Source organism: Bemisia tabaci, chromosome 8 (assembly GCF_918797505.1).
Source record: "Bemisia tabaci chromosome 8, PGI_BMITA_v3".
NCBI lineage: Eukaryota > Metazoa > Arthropoda > Insecta > Hemiptera > Aleyrodidae > Bemisia > Bemisia tabaci.
This window is the reverse complement of record NC_092800.1, coordinates 6210170-6225902: the sequence shown is the minus strand read 5'-3', so window position 1 is coordinate 6225902 and position 15733 is coordinate 6210170. Positions and strand designations below refer to the sequence as shown.

The following is a 15733-nucleotide window of genomic DNA, read 5'->3' as shown; positions in this document are numbered from 1 at the left end:
ATCCAGGAATTGGTTGAATCAGCATTATACATGCCTAAAATCCGAAAGTGATCATAACCTCGGAAGCTCCTCTTACTCGAGCTGTACAAACCAGAATATGATCCTGTACGTATATAATGTCACGTCTCCAGAAACAAGACGTTACTCAAAGCAAGTAAAATACAGCAAACAGCCTACTATTTCCAACCCTTATCCTCACAACAGCTTTTATCAAAGATCTTTGACTTCATCCTCTGTAGAAAAAAGTAACAGTCTATGTGATTTTGCATAAATAATCCGTAAAAAATACGGACAAAGGACTAGAAATCCCCAATCCTCACACCTTCGACACCGAAGTCAATTTGTATTAAAATTTTCAAGACCCCTCAAGGAATACGCCATTCTTTTCCGCCGGAAAGGCTCCACCCACCCCTTCAACGCACCCCGCTCGAATTCTAACCCCTTCTCCACCCCGAACTTGTCTGACACCCGGGAGCGATATGTAAATCTCGTGAAAATGAGGGTCAATTCGTATGCAGCTCCACTGAGAAGGGAAATAAGTTGCCGCAGGTGAAATGAAGTCAAGAATAACTCCACCAGGAACGATGTGCATCAGGGGAGAGAGGCTAACGGTTCTCAAGCACGAGAAATACAGCAAGTTCTAAAAATTTATCTACGGACAAGGACTTCATGAATATGAACCAGCCGGTGTTCTAGTTCTTCTATTTTCGCTCGAATGGTCGCAAAGCACGAACTCGGCCCTGAGATAGAGCAGCACCTTGCTCAATGCGCATTTTGTTAATTCTGTGTGCAGGCGAGCTCGTGTTTCTCAATATTCCGGAGAAGATTTGAAATTTAGACGCAGTGATGTGCATATAAACCAGGTATGTGAAGATTAAAAATGGACCTATCTATCTAGGAAATTTAGAAAAAAAGAGAGATATTCTAAGCAGAAGTGTTCTGCTTACGATGTATAAACGTTAGGTAGAAAATTGATAGTTCCTCCTTCGATGAATTCGTAGTGAATTATTACTGTATTTTTCATTTCAATCATGTGTATCTTTCAATGAATATCATTTAAAGGTGTACCTAGTGCGAACATATGTAAACAATTTTTTTAACATAATGGTTTAGCTCTGGTATTTTATTTACCTAATAATTTTTAGTGTGAGAATGGACATGACTTTTTTTGAAAAAAAACTTTTTATTTTTTTCTAAGTGATTATCCTCGTAATTCTATCACTTTAGAGGTCTGCTTTCTTTCTTTTTTCAATCTACTGGCATAAATTCTCTCCTATATGCAGGTGTAATTTTACACTTACACCGTAAAATGACGGAAGGAACACTGGTCGTGGTGCACATCTCGGTCAAAAATGCTGCAATCGATTTTTTGTTTTTTGTAAATGGTTGGTTTTCCTTGAAAATCGATAATACCCACCCTCGACATGTCTCGAGAGAAAAGTGTCGGGGGGGGGGGGGGATTTCGTGTCTTTGCGGTTGAAAAAAAAGAAGAGACCACGTTGGCCTTTAAAGAAACCTCCAAACGAATTTAAAGTTTGCGGCTCATTTGGAACTCGCACCAAACTTTAAGCTTCGCTTCCCACGGTGAATAACTAAACCGAATGGTCCGCCTCTCATTCAGCGCGTTTTCTTCCAGGACTTAAAAACAAACTCCCTGGAAACTTAGATTAAGAAAATGAATGAAGATGAGTTTTACGAGGTTGGAAATTTTATAATCCAACTTTTTTCAGTTCCCCACCATTTTTGGTAATTAGGTTTTTTCAACTTCAACTTTTCCATTTCTCTTTTTGTAGCCGTTTTTCTTCTTTCGTGGAGGAGTTTAATCTGATTCCCATCTTAGTGGAACTTATTTCTTTCAACTTCTTTTCTTTTTCTACACTTTTGTTTTCTTTGTCCTTGCTTTTGTTTTGAGTCATGAGAGACCAGAATGTTTTGATCTGAGACAGATGCTTTCGTGAGAAATTTTAATTTTGAAACATTTTAAAGTGGGAAAATTGTGGCCAGCCTCACGGAAGTTTACAATTTTGTTTTACTCTTTTACTGAATGAGTATGTTTATATGCGTATTGATTAAAATGTTAAGAAATGTACTCACTTTCCCTCCTTTGCTTGTGGTGCTCGTGTATTGTGCGCACAAATTGTGCACATATCGGCTTTGGAACTTTCACCACGTCGGAAATCCTATAAACCAAAATTATATCAAATTATCATTAGTTCATGCTTGTGGGTATCCGAGAGTGAGAAAGCGAAAATGCATTTCTAGGCGTTGTAAATTTGCGTACTTCAATTTCTTTTAATTTTAATTTTTCGCCATTAAATTTTATCTTCGATTGAAATGCACAATAGAAAATTGTGATCTTTTACACAAGTTCATGTTCAGTGACTATGTCGAATCATAACCTGTTTACCGATCTTTCTTTAATTTAAATCGATTGTATTTCAGCTCAAAGGCTTTGTAGCAAGTGTTAGTAAATCCTCGAAGCCACAATATCACAATTTAAGATAAAGTGAGTCACCAAAGAAAGCATTGTGTAAATGAGCTTGGAAATAGATGTTTGTACAACATGACAACTGTCTGTGAAAAATTTTATCTTCGATTGAAATGCACAATAGAAAATTGTGATCTTTTGCACAAGTTCATGTTCAGTGACTATGTCAAATCATAACCTGCTTACCGATCTTTCTTTAATTTAAATCGATTGTATTTCAGCTCAAAGGCTTTATAGCAAGTGTTTGTAAATCCTCGAAGCCACAATATCACAATCCAAGACAAGTGAGTCATCAGAGAAAGCATTGTGAAAATGAGCTTGGAATTAGATGGCTGTGTAACATGACAACTCTCCGTGAAAAAAATTCACCTCCAGCCCAAAACAGGCCTCAGAAAGTTACCGTCTAATTCACTCCGTGGGCCATGCCGAAAGTTAGGAAGCATCTCTTCGCTTAAAGATGCCGGATTGCAGTGACGAGGCGTGAATGATCGATTATCGATGTTTCCCCATTTGAAGCTATGGTAAAGAATCGATTATTAAGGTGTTTGTGCGATCACCCTTTTTATCGATCCTTTTCCATAGGTTCAAATGGCGGATCAATCGATATATCGCAAAGCACGCCTCGCCATTGGATTATCCTTCCAAGAACTCATCAAGCGTAATCCTCCTAGCAATTTAGAATTTTGCAACTCAATTTTGCGGGTGTCCGAATTCAGTAAGTGGCTCTAATGACTTCGAGTCGGAAATGGACTCATTTTGCGACGGTGTTTAGAACGTTATTAAGTTGTTTTTTGGTCGTTGCTTCTTCCAAAAGACTACATGTCCCCTCTCCCCTTCTCCTTGCAGAAAACACGCGAGTGATTCTGATTTACTTGCGTTATTCTCTTCGCGAGATGCTGTGAATAAGGGGGAGCAAAAGGACAAACCGCCGAATTTAATCCGAAGGCGCCTCTTTGGTCTCGGAGCATTATCGTCGTTTCTGGAACCTGAACAATTTACCGAAAACGTTCTCTTAAGTGACACGGTATCTCTATCACCTCATTTCCAACCTGTTCCTGTTTAGAGGACGTGCTGCACCTTCAAAAACTGAACCTAAAATCCCTCATGTTTAAGTTAAACTCCTCCCTGCTACACTGGAAAAGAAAAACACATTGGATCTAGAGTCCAGACTCTTGAAAACATTGACAAGAAAAAATACTCTTGATTCAATCGGATTTTTGCTTGAATCAAAACGAAATCCGCTTAAATTAAGAGGCTATAGTTCTTGATTTAAGCTAGATTCTGATTGAATCAAGAGTACTTTTTCGGGTCTATGTTTTTAAGAGTCTGGACTCTAGATCCAATGTGTGTTTTTTTTTTTTTTTTTTTTTTTTTTTCCAGCGTAATTCCTAAATAAATTGGTAAAACTGTTTTATCTATTTTTAATTTCTTTCAAGATCTATTTTTAAGTGGATGCTTGATATGTATTGTTCTTGATTCATGACATTTACCAGAAAAAAATCCTTAAGAATTCGGATTTTTCTTTCTTCGAAATTTTGGATTCGACGGCATTCAGTCTAACTACATTTCACGTTGCTTAATTTCCCTTCATGTTTTATTTTTTAAACAGAGAGCGGGAATTTTTGACTGCATTTAAACAGTTTACGAATTCCTTCCAGTTTAACTGAAGAATATACTCACAACCTGTCAAGTTTCAGTATTGCGTAGTTTTCCGTTCAAAGAATAAAACACCAGTGAAAATTAGGCAACGCTCAATGTAGTTAGGTCGGCCAGGTCGACCAACTACACAATCCGTTTACTCTGCTTGTCAAATGGCTACAAGTCATGACATCATCCTTTGCTTGATTTTAAGTATAGCAGAAAAGTTCATTTTCGTCTTTGGCCAGCCGATATTTACCCACAGTAGTTCATCGAACTTGATTTAATATAATTTGAAATTTACATTGCTGTAATAAGATGATTGGTCGCCGTTTTGCAGTAAGGAACTATTTCTGACCCATCAGTGAAAGCACTTACCTGCCTAGGTGAACTTATGGCACTTACGTTGCTTCTAATATGAGCCTAAATATCGTATTTTCATGTCGAAAACTGTAGTTCAAAAATTGTCGGCTGACAAATTAGACTTCATTCATCAATTAGGAACTACAATTTACAGCTCAGTTGAGAAAGAATGTATGTGCCATTTGTTTTCCTATGCTCATAAGTGTTTTCACGAATGAGCCACTAATTGCAAAATGTAGTCCAGTTGGTTCATTGACCTTCATTGAGTGGATTTGTCCATTTGTTTTTTTAACGAAAATTTTCGTATTCTTTCCTACTGGGTATTGCAAGAATTTCGCTCGGAAAATTGAGTTGTGACTTCGATGGCGGTCGAATTCTCCCGCCGCGGCGAATAAATTTCTAACTGCGCTGATAAATTATTTAAACAGCTCTTTTTACAATCAATAACTCTGACAGGTTTACGATGCGCCGACATGCACTAAAACCGCGTATAAACTCATGCGACGCCGCCTCAATTAAGACGTCACAGGTGACGACGCCCGAACCGGAGGCAGGTATCTCATTCCTAGAGCTTTGATTGAATCCAAGAGCCTAGAGTTCTAAATGATGACATGAATATTATATCAATGGTGGGTAGTGGCTGGAGGGGAGCAGGAGGGAGGAGTTTTTGTCGAATAATTTTCTCCGCTTTTTCTGAGCGTAGAGAGAGCAGGACTGGAGCGAATATGTTTCTCCATGAATATTTGATGAATTTTTTGGGGTTATTGACAAAAGCACTTTAGAAGACGCGCGCTCGCCCCCCTCCCTTCTCAGTAATGGTTGGTAACATGGGATTCGTTCTTTGCCTCAGGAGCTGAGTTAATTTTTCAAATTGAGCCACCTAGAGCCAATTTATCTTTCAGCAAAGTGATGGAGCTATCATTGTATTAGCATCCGTCATTTCCCGATTTTTCCTTAAATAAAGAATTTATAATAAAACAAAATGAAGTAATATTACAATAAATTCCTCAGCAGGAATGTATCTCTCCTTCCTTTTTTTTAAAAATGTGCAAATGAGTGATGGTATTTGAAGTTCGGTTTTTTTCACTCTGTTTTGCCGCGTTCAAAATAAAAAGTTACCACTTTTTCATCCTTATCAGTGATATTTAATTCCTGCAAAAGCAGAGAGTACAATTTAATTCTCAAATTAAAAAGGATTACTCAATCTGGAACCTTAAGAATGGAAGGACCTCCAATTTGAGTGGAATCATTGCAAATCGGAAGGATTTTACTTTCATTTGTTTCCAAGACATTAATTCATGGAATCGAAATTCCGTTTGTTTTTGTGTGGAATTAATAATAATTATCAAAAAGTTCACCCTCAGTTTAAATGAATGTGTGTCTTAGTTCACACGTGCTGAAAATTAATGCATATACCTTAAAAAGTGATTTATCGGATTTAACATTGCAGTGAAAGTGAAGACCATCGACTCCATGAGCATCATATTATAGACATTAGTTCAAAATGATCGTTTCAAAATCAAATAGTCAGTCCCAGTCATCCTCTTCAAAGGTCGCGTGAGGTGCGTGGACTAAATTTTCCATACCTGGAAAAAAAAAAAAAAATTACCTTATGAATATACATGATTAATAAACATGAATTTCACCATGTTAGTCAATTATTATGTTTATTTTTCAAAGGCTAAGCAGAAATTGTATATGCATATACAATTGCTCTGATCGAATGCTATTATATTTTGGTTAAATATGAAGATAAGTACTTAAGTTTACGCAAAGAAAAATCAGCGATCTGCAGTGGTTTTCCCATTTTTCTAGATACACTTATTTAGCAAAAATTTCTTAAATTATATTTTCATCATCACTGTCGTAGAAATGCTATCAACAATTAATTTTGTTACAAGGTTGAAACTGCCAGTTAGGAATTTTGTCAAGCCTCATCATAAGTGCGACTAGCTTATGAGACGTCCGCTGAGTTACGCACAGAAATCTCCAGATTCATTTGACCAATTGCGACGCAACAATCACACCAGATAGAATCTGAACGCTGATCTGTAAAAAGATGGAACTGCGTTCGTTAATAGACTTTAGTACATGAGTGTTCTGACGCAAGCCAGGGCTCACCTGATTGTGGTCTCTTTGGCGTTTTTAAAAATTCTGATTCGATCACAAGACAGCCAATAATGTTAGCTACTTAACATATGAAGCTGACCACTCGCTCCCTCAGAAGCCACCAATATTCCATTCCTCATCATTAATATAAACTTCGAAGGATTCTGCCTTTTTCTATTTCACTCGAGGGGAAGTGTCCCCTCCCCGACTCTCTTCCCCACCCGGTGACTGACGCTGCGCTGTGCTGAACGGTTCAGCCTGAACCTTTCCCCTACGTCTGACCGTTCCCCACTCTTCTGTCAATCGAACCATGCCACCGCTTTTACGTATTGTCGCTCGCCCGCCCAGATACCTACCGGCATGCGGCACCGGCCAGCGGTCAGTTGATGATAAATCTCGCTCATGCTCCTACGCAGCTACGCATTGATTACGCCAGCGAATTACTTTCCAAATAATTAGAATTTCTTCGATAATAGTTTTCTTTATTTATTCGACGGTATTTTTTCTCTTTTCTACTGTGTTTGACTGTGTTGAAATTTATATTAATACTCACACGGAGAAAAAAACTTCGTGCATGGGACCCGACGTTGAGATCATATGAATCTCTTAAAACTTGAGGTCCAGCTGCCGAAATTCGGGTCAGAAATCGGAGACACTTCGGTATGCACCGAAAACTTTAGATGTGTGACCTGAAACCTTCGGTATATACCGAACTACTTCAATTGTCTGACCCGAACTTCGGCAGATGGACCTTAACTTTTCGGATGCGTGATCCGAAAACTTCAGAGATCCATATGATCTCAGCTTCGGGTTCCATGCACAAAATTTTTTTCTCCGTGTTTCCTTTTAGGGGACGCAACTAAAATTTCACCTTCTCGTGGTGTTGGCTGTTTTTACTAAGTGGGAACCGTCCATTTTAAGATATAGTCTATTTCTTGCCCTGCCATTATTATTCTACAAGTTAATTGTGGAGTGAGAATTTCATAATGTTTTCTATGAAATCTTCAAAATATAGTGATAAAAAATTTGCAACTACTACAAAATCGGCTCGCGAAGCGAGCCGAATGTCACTCGCGTAGCGAGTGACCGGGGGTCCAGGGGGCGTAGCCCCCGGCTAGGCGTGACGGGCGCGCGAAGCGCGCCCAGAACGGCTAGTTTTCTATACTTATTTACACCTCCGGGAATATTTTAGATATTTTAGGTGAGCCTTAGATGCAAATAAATTCGTCTCCGGACCAAGTATTACCACCGCAGCAGCAAACCAACGCTCCACCGATGATTTATTGTCAGTTGCAAGGCATTCCAATAACATTTTTAAGCAGTTGCATGGGATTTATCACAGAGCGTTCATGCATTCCCATTTAATTTTACATTTACATCAGATGAGACTGACGATTTATCCAACTGCGAGGATTTGCTACATTGATCTTAAAATGTTGCCCGTCTACAGTGTCGCAAATTATATAATCCGCAACCCTGGTTCTCAATCGACATGTTTGAAGCTTCGAAAAAATGTATCCTTTAAAGCATGTTTATAGCATGTTGACACCGATTTTCAGCATTCTTCATTCTTTATTCTTTGAAGATTACATCAAATCCATCTACAAAAGGGTCATTTCCTCATTTTAGTACTTTGCGTATACTTTGACGTTGTAGGTATTGTTAGTAGTTAAAAACTTAGGAAAAACACCTTTACAGCATTGAAAACCGCACAATCGGCTAAAGTAAGAATATATTAAAAATTAAATTTCTTCAAAATTTCACAAGGTGAAGGAGTCACACTATACGATAAATCTTAAAATCGACTCGTAAACAAGGTCCAAGTATTTAAAATTAACACTGGTTAAATGGCAAAATTGCAAACTACGCATATTTTTATAATCCAACCCCAATTTGATATGTGCTAAAACTTTTTGATAATATCTCGTTCAGGGGTTAATTTCTGAACTTATCGTTGTCAGAACTGAGAATTGTTTCACATATATAATTTTGTAGAGAAAACGTACGAAGTTTATTTTAAGTTCAGATCGAGTCTATAGGCCCATCGAAAAAAAGCATGTGTCATATTGAATATTGGGGAAAATTACTTAGATTTTTTGTGAGTAGGAAAAGTGAAATCATGTCAGTGAGTATCATCATATCATCAGTGAGTCATCCTCTTACTAAGGTATGTGTTCGCGAATAAGTAGTTCTAGGGCGTGCGTAAATTCTGAATAAAAAAACCGCCCTTTTTCGTTTGCAATACGGACTACCTGTTTTTCTTATAAGGGAATCGAGTCATAAAATGCGAATTATTATGTAATGAAACCACACTTCGCTGTTTTTTCTCGTCCTTACACAAACCTACCTTTGCTCGCGCAAAAGCGGAGGCAGGTAGATAATTGCATGAGGGGTTGGAAATAGGCTACCTTCATCCGTGCAATTTTCTCATGGTTGCCGAACGAAACATACAATTTCTCCTTAATTTACATTAAATTTTCAGAGGTGTGTTTGTGGAATTCCCGGTCATCTGGCAACCTTGTTACTTATTGTATCGTTGCATAAATTGTGCCCGCGTTATGCGTGTAAATCTTGCCGGGAGCTCGTAAAGATATAACAACGATGCCAAACTGTGCCGATTCTGTCAATTTTTGGAGGATTGAAAGCTTACTTGAGACTTACGTCGTTTTTTCCCCTATTCGTTATCAGACGCCCATAAAAGTAGAATTAATTACTATTTATTGCACCCAGAAGATCGGAAAGTCCACTTAAATGGTGAGGAGAAGGGGAAGTCTGACTGAGTAAGGAAATTATTCCGATTCATATTTTTCATGCTAAAAAGATTATTCTAGCCACCCCCTACCATCCTTTCATGACCTTTCTCAGAAAAATGCACCCACTTCAAACTATAATCTGTCTCAGTTCTGTGAAAAACTTAGATCCGATATTCTCAATAATCTCTAAAACTTTAATCGGATAAATTCGCACGTGTCCTCCGAGGGATCGTTTTAAGATGCTTTCTTATCTATATACCAAAAATACTCGTTGGGGAAGAGGGGGTTGTAAAAGAAGACTTTAAATATTGTGACTTTTTTCCTATTTCGAATTTTTGAAACCTAATAATTGTACCTGAAAGTCCCCCGAAGTAAACATAAGCAAGTTTCAAGGCCGGTATCCCAACGATAACCGATTTTGGATGAAGTGGAACCCACAATCAAATATTTTTTGTTTTGCAGGCCCTCTAGATACGCAAATCGAGAACACTCATGGTGCATGTTCATACAAGAACAAAAATCTTACACCTGAAAAGTATAATCCTGACTTTTTTGTGTTAAGCCCGGAGAAACATTGAATGCAATCTTTTCCTTTTTGGCCAAATCATGCAACGTAGCTTTTGGCAAAAACATAGCAACTGGAGATAATTATTGTATCTGAATATTCCGGTCGCAGTAAATTAATTGAAGACCACCGGCAAAGTCTCGCGCTTCGGAGCCACGCTGTATTTTTCTGCCGTCATTGGATCCCGCCCCCCAATTTCGCTCGGTTCCCGTTTTCCATTCCGCCTCGACTCTCTCGACGTGTGTCTCCCTCCCCCTCTTCGCCTCCATTTGTTCCTCCTTCCGCTAGAATTCAGCCCAGAAAATCATACTTATCGAATCATTTGACTATACTTCTTATTTTAAATCATCTATAAGAATATGCTAATTTTTTAGTTTAATAATTTACATCGGACTCTCACCCCTTTGTTTTTGATTAATTTAATGGAGCGTTTACTTTTTGTAATGTTACATTTACCGCTGCGTTATTTTAGGCACATCTGGACCGAGTTTATCAGAAAGGAACCAACCCAAATTTTCGAAATAATTAAGTGAAGAATGTTTCTGAGTTCCAGTAGCCGTATATTTTCTCCTGCCACAAACTGAGAGTCGAAAAGTAAAAGTTAGTGCGCAATAAGAGAGGTTAAATTTCTACAGTGATCCTTATGCAGGAATAAGAACTTTAACTCTCTTTTTCTCAGTTTAAACTTAGTGTGAGTAGTTTCCTTTCTGATGAACTTGGTCTATTTTACGGATGGAGAAAAGTTACTCGCGGGTAACCTCGGATGGGGGGGGGGAGATTAAACCAAATAAATAAATAAATAATAAAAAGGAAAAAAAAACTCAATGATTTTCTTCGTAATTAGATCTAAATTATTTCAAAATTCGAGGAGAAAATATTCATACCTCTCCTCAAAAATGAACATTTCATTGGAGTAAATTTGGCTACTCCCGAATGTTCATACGACATTTTTCCTCAGCACAGCAGAAGAATAATGCTTTGTATTTGCGCTCAAGAAACGCTCAAAGGCAAACGTTCTCCAACCGTAGTGAGGATTAAAATTCCAGCTCAGCTCTTCCGGTGAACTATTTGCATCGATGGAGACAGAATTCAGATGACTGAATCAGCAGGCTCTGATTGTCCTGGATAGTTGATCGGCTTTGTGGAACGGGGCAGCGTAGGATAAGAATTTTGAACGGCTCGAAATTTCTCCCAAGTCCTCGTCGTTTATCTTTGAATCAGTTATAGGAAGAGTCAAAATAAAGAGCAATATAGATTCCTGCCAAAAAAGCTCGAAGCCAGAGCAGATGTCTGATTTGCATGCATGACGTGTAGAGAACACCCAATAAACAGGCGAAAGAGATACGTCAAGCTCGCGATCGCCCAACGGAATTCCATCGGAGAATAAATTAACAGCTAGAAGAAATAGGAGATAAATAAATTACCCGGACCTCTCAGAGTCTTCCAAATTCGACGCACTTGTCCCATTCCTGTCTCCATTTTTTTGTAGAAATGATGGGTTATTTGAGAATTTCCAAAGGGTACAAAATGCCTGATTCTTGGCTCCTCTTACCTACTACGAGTCCGAGGGACCACGATTGCTTGGCGCTTCGGCGTTTTTCTAGAATGCGTTCGTGTAAGCAGGCCGTCAGTTTTTTCGGAAGATACGCCAGGTACAAATTGAGATCCTGGACCAATTCTGATGAGCGGGTCCTTCAACTCCGTTGGTTCTGTGAACTAAATGGGGAAATTATGCACAGTGGGTTGCCATAGTTGCATGATGAGAGTAAAGACTGGTTTGTTGGTTGAGCTGCGATTTCAAAAAATGGAAAGGTTCACGCTCATTCTTGGCATGTATGGTGGATACCAGGAGGTCACGTTTAGAGGTGACGGGCAGTACATTACGGTTGATGTCAGTCGAAATGAAGTGAGATAGAAAAATAATCTTATTCCCATCCCTACTTCTTATGCACGGTCCAGTCAATCTTCTTATCTATGCATTTCTCGAGGTCAAGTGTTTGCCCTTGCGTGTTAAATATTAGCTTTTTTTTTAGAATTATTTTGATACCAGCGGTTACTTCCCCTGTCCTCCTCCTCCTAGTTAAAATCTCTAATGTTTTTTAACCGCTCGGTCGATAGAACGCGTTTTTTTTTTTTTTTTTTTTTGTTTTTTTATTTTCAACCTGCCTCTAGAATTCTAGTTTACTAGTGACAGTGCGTTCAAATGCGCATAGCGGCAAGCAGATACCGAGCGGCCTATCATATTTAGAATATATTAATCGCTAATACGTTTATTTAATGCTTCGAACGTCAGAGCACGGACACAGATAATTTTCCACCATTTATTTTTTTAGCACTAGTGTAGTTGCCCCAAAATTGATAGTTGAAATTTCGGTGAACTAGTTCTCTCAAGAGTGTTCATCTTCCTCGGGGGACTTCAAATTGCGCCTACTTAGAAAACATTTGAGCGTTTCTCTGACGCGAACGTATTGGATCTTTAACGCTTGTTTCTATCTGCATCTTTTAAAATTTTGCGAGATCCACCCTAGAACATCTTTCAAACATTTTAAACGATATAATTTTTCCTGTTTTTCTCCACGAGTCATATTATGCTTACATTCTATCGTTAAGTCCGGGGAAAGAGACATAATCAGACTCAGTATACCTGCACTGGGGGAAAAAATACATTGGACTTAGAGTTCAGACTCTTGAAAACATTGACAAGTAAAAAGAACTCTGGATTCAATCATTTTGAGGCTTAAATCAAAAGGAAATCCTCTCAAATTAAGAGGAATGGTTCTTGATTTAAGCTTAAATCTGATTGAATCAAGAGTTATTTTTCTTGTCGATGTTTTTAAGAGTGTAGACTCTAGATCCAATGTGTTTGTTTTTCCGGTGTACAGCAAAAGAGTCCCATGTAAGTTCTCGGAAGGAAAAGAACGCAAGAGATTGAGATCCACCCGAAAATATGGAATGGAAACAGGGCGAAAGGAGATCATCGGTTTTTTGTCGCGTGTTGATCGCCACCATTAGTCGCACGAACTTCTTCCATTTGAAGAGGCCCACTCCAATCCATTACTATGTGACGATTCAGTTCATTTATGAACGACCTTGTTTGACCACTCGGGTCGTTCCATTCCATACTCTGGCGGCAGGTGCACGAACTGTACAAGAGTGGAAACAAAAGATCAAGATGAAAAAAGTCCCGTTAACTTGTTCGAAGAACACTCACATCCCGAAACTTCTCTAGTGTCATTTTCCAAAAAAGTTAGGAGGTCAATTTTCCCAATCGTAAGGTGCGTTTTGCATTTGTTGAATGTACATAAATTCAAATGTTTCCTTTTTTTTTTTGTAACTCTAAGCTCATTGTTGATATTACAAAATAGAATCAATCCGTACCTACGTCTAATAATACATCGTACGTCGGTGTAATTTCTACTCTCAATCTGTGACGCACTAAAAAACACATTGGATGTCAGAGTCCAGACTCTTGAAAACATTCGACAAGGAAAAATACTCTTGATTCAATCAGATTTAAGCTTAAATCAAAGGACCAAGCCTCTTAATTTGAGCGGATTTCCTTTTGATTTAAGCTTAAATCTGATTGAATCAAGAGTCCATTTTTCTTGTCAATGTTTTCAAGAGTCTGGACTCTAGATCCAATGTGTGTTTTTTTTTCCAGTGGCTCTTTAAATCACATGCAGTAAAGATTGAGGCATAGGAAGAGACAACCTTCATGTTTAAGGCCTTTACAGTTTCTCTGTACATTCTTGAGTCTCCTTGAAAATCTTGCGGAAGTTTTGAAAGAGTAGAAGAATTCCTTGAAAAGTCTTCGAGTATTAAAGTAGAAAGCTTTCATAAGCCCCGCTGGACTGAAAGTTAACCGCAACTTTCTGTCCCACGAGAACAGTATTTCGATGATCGTATTCCACCCCAAGCATAATCAGACCCGCAGGATAATCATAATTTTGGGCGAGCATAAACTTTAACGTGCAGATCATATTTTTGAATCCTACAAAATACCTCAATCCCTTCGCTCCGCCGGCGGGCGAAACACCCAAAATTTATCCTAGGACACGTGCGCGGAGAGTTACGGCCCGGGGCACGTAAGGCGAATTTGATATAACTGCGAGATGACAGAACTTTATAATCTTTGTCGTAAAAGAGGAGATTGTTATGATTGGCACGTTCTCATCCCTGCAGGCTGGTCGTGGGGCTCTCGCTAGATTACGCTCCGCCGGAAAAAGGAGAAAATTTCGAATACCTCGGAGGGCTTGACAAAACCGTGGGACATAAAAATCTCGCGCGAGGGGACCGAGATACCCCCGCATCTTTTTGCGCGCGACGAAATTTTTATCCTCGGGATGATCGGGGAGGTTTGCGCTGAATTGTTTATTCAATCGGAACGTTTGGAGGTTCTCGACGTGAGGTGATAGCTAATGTGGATGTTACCGTCCGTGGGGAATATTGGTCCACGTAGGCATAATTTTTAGTTCAGCGAATTTGGTTGAGTTGGGTTCAAAAATCGGAATCTGAATTTCGACAGAAAACGCGCTGTATTTAGTCCCAAAGAATGAATGGAATAAGTTGCGATTTTTGTTGAGTTAGTTCGAAGAATCGGAACCAAAATTTCGACAGAATACACGCTACAGTGTCCTGAAGAATAAGTTGAATCCGTTATTTTGTATGTCATGAAACTGCAACATAACCCGCCAAATTGTGTATTCTGTAACATTTGGAGCGGCATAGTGCAGAATTGTCTAAATATTCAGAAAAAAATAAAAGTGCCATGTCGTATCGCAAGACCACTGTATAGATTGTTCTTTTAAAATCATTATATTTTCACGATATCGAGCATGAGTATGTTCTCTTTGTTCTTTTTTCTTCTGGATATATTTTTCCAGAAGATTTGGTTAGAACACTGGAAAAAAAACAAAATGGATCCAGAGCCAGACTCTTAAAAACATCGACAAGAAAAAGTACTCTTGATTCAATCAGAATCTAGCTTCAATCAAGAACCAAGCCTCTTTATTTAAGCGGATTTCTTTTAAATTCAAGCAAAAATCTTATTGAATCAAGAGTATTTTTTCTTGCCGATGTTTTCAAGAGTCTGGACATAGATAAAAAATCAATCAAAATGGAAAGGAAATGTACCCAGAGTCATAGAGTCATGAGAGTTTAGAGTCATGAGTTGGACTATTAATAATTGATTAATAATTTGATATTTGATAGAGGTGTGTCTTATTATGTTTGTCGGAGTGTGTATATCAGGAAAAAGGTATAGAACTAGAGGGGCAACAATAGGATATTATCTAGTTCAAGTAATTTTTTCTTTAGTTATGCTTACATTTATCTTATTTTATATATTTGATTTAGGATATATGTGTAGATTTATCCTTATTCTAGGATTGATGGTTAAAATGGGTATATTTCCTTTCCATTTTTGATGGATTTTTTTTTTCATTTATTTTTTTTATTGATTTTTTGTCCATTTTTTTTTTTTTTTTTTTTTTGATCTCATGTGTTTTTTTTCCAGTGAACGAGAACAATAATATGTTTGTGCCTTAAAAGCGCTGAAATATCAAAAACCAGAATCTCCTTTCCACCATCCCGCAGTATTATTTCAATGTCCCTCAAAGATTCGAACCCGCTTTAAAGCGTACATTGACACTGTCCGTCTCCACGACTCCAATCTTCCCAGATCCGTTTTATTTTCTCCCCTCCCCCGAAACGATCCATCGAGAAGATATCCCAATCCGTTCTTCTTCCAATCACTTTGATTGACGGGTCCCGGACTCGAAAGCTGTTTCTTTTCAGTTTTCACGCCCGCCGGGAAAG

At 38.4% G+C, this 15733-nt stretch overlaps 1 long non-coding RNA gene across 1 annotated transcript in view; it reads left to right on the top strand.

Annotated features, from left to right (window-relative positions):
- LOC140225224 (uncharacterized) overlaps positions 1-15733 on the top strand; it is a 226730-nt gene that overhangs the window by 46819 nt on the left and 164178 nt on the right. The window lies entirely within an intron of this gene.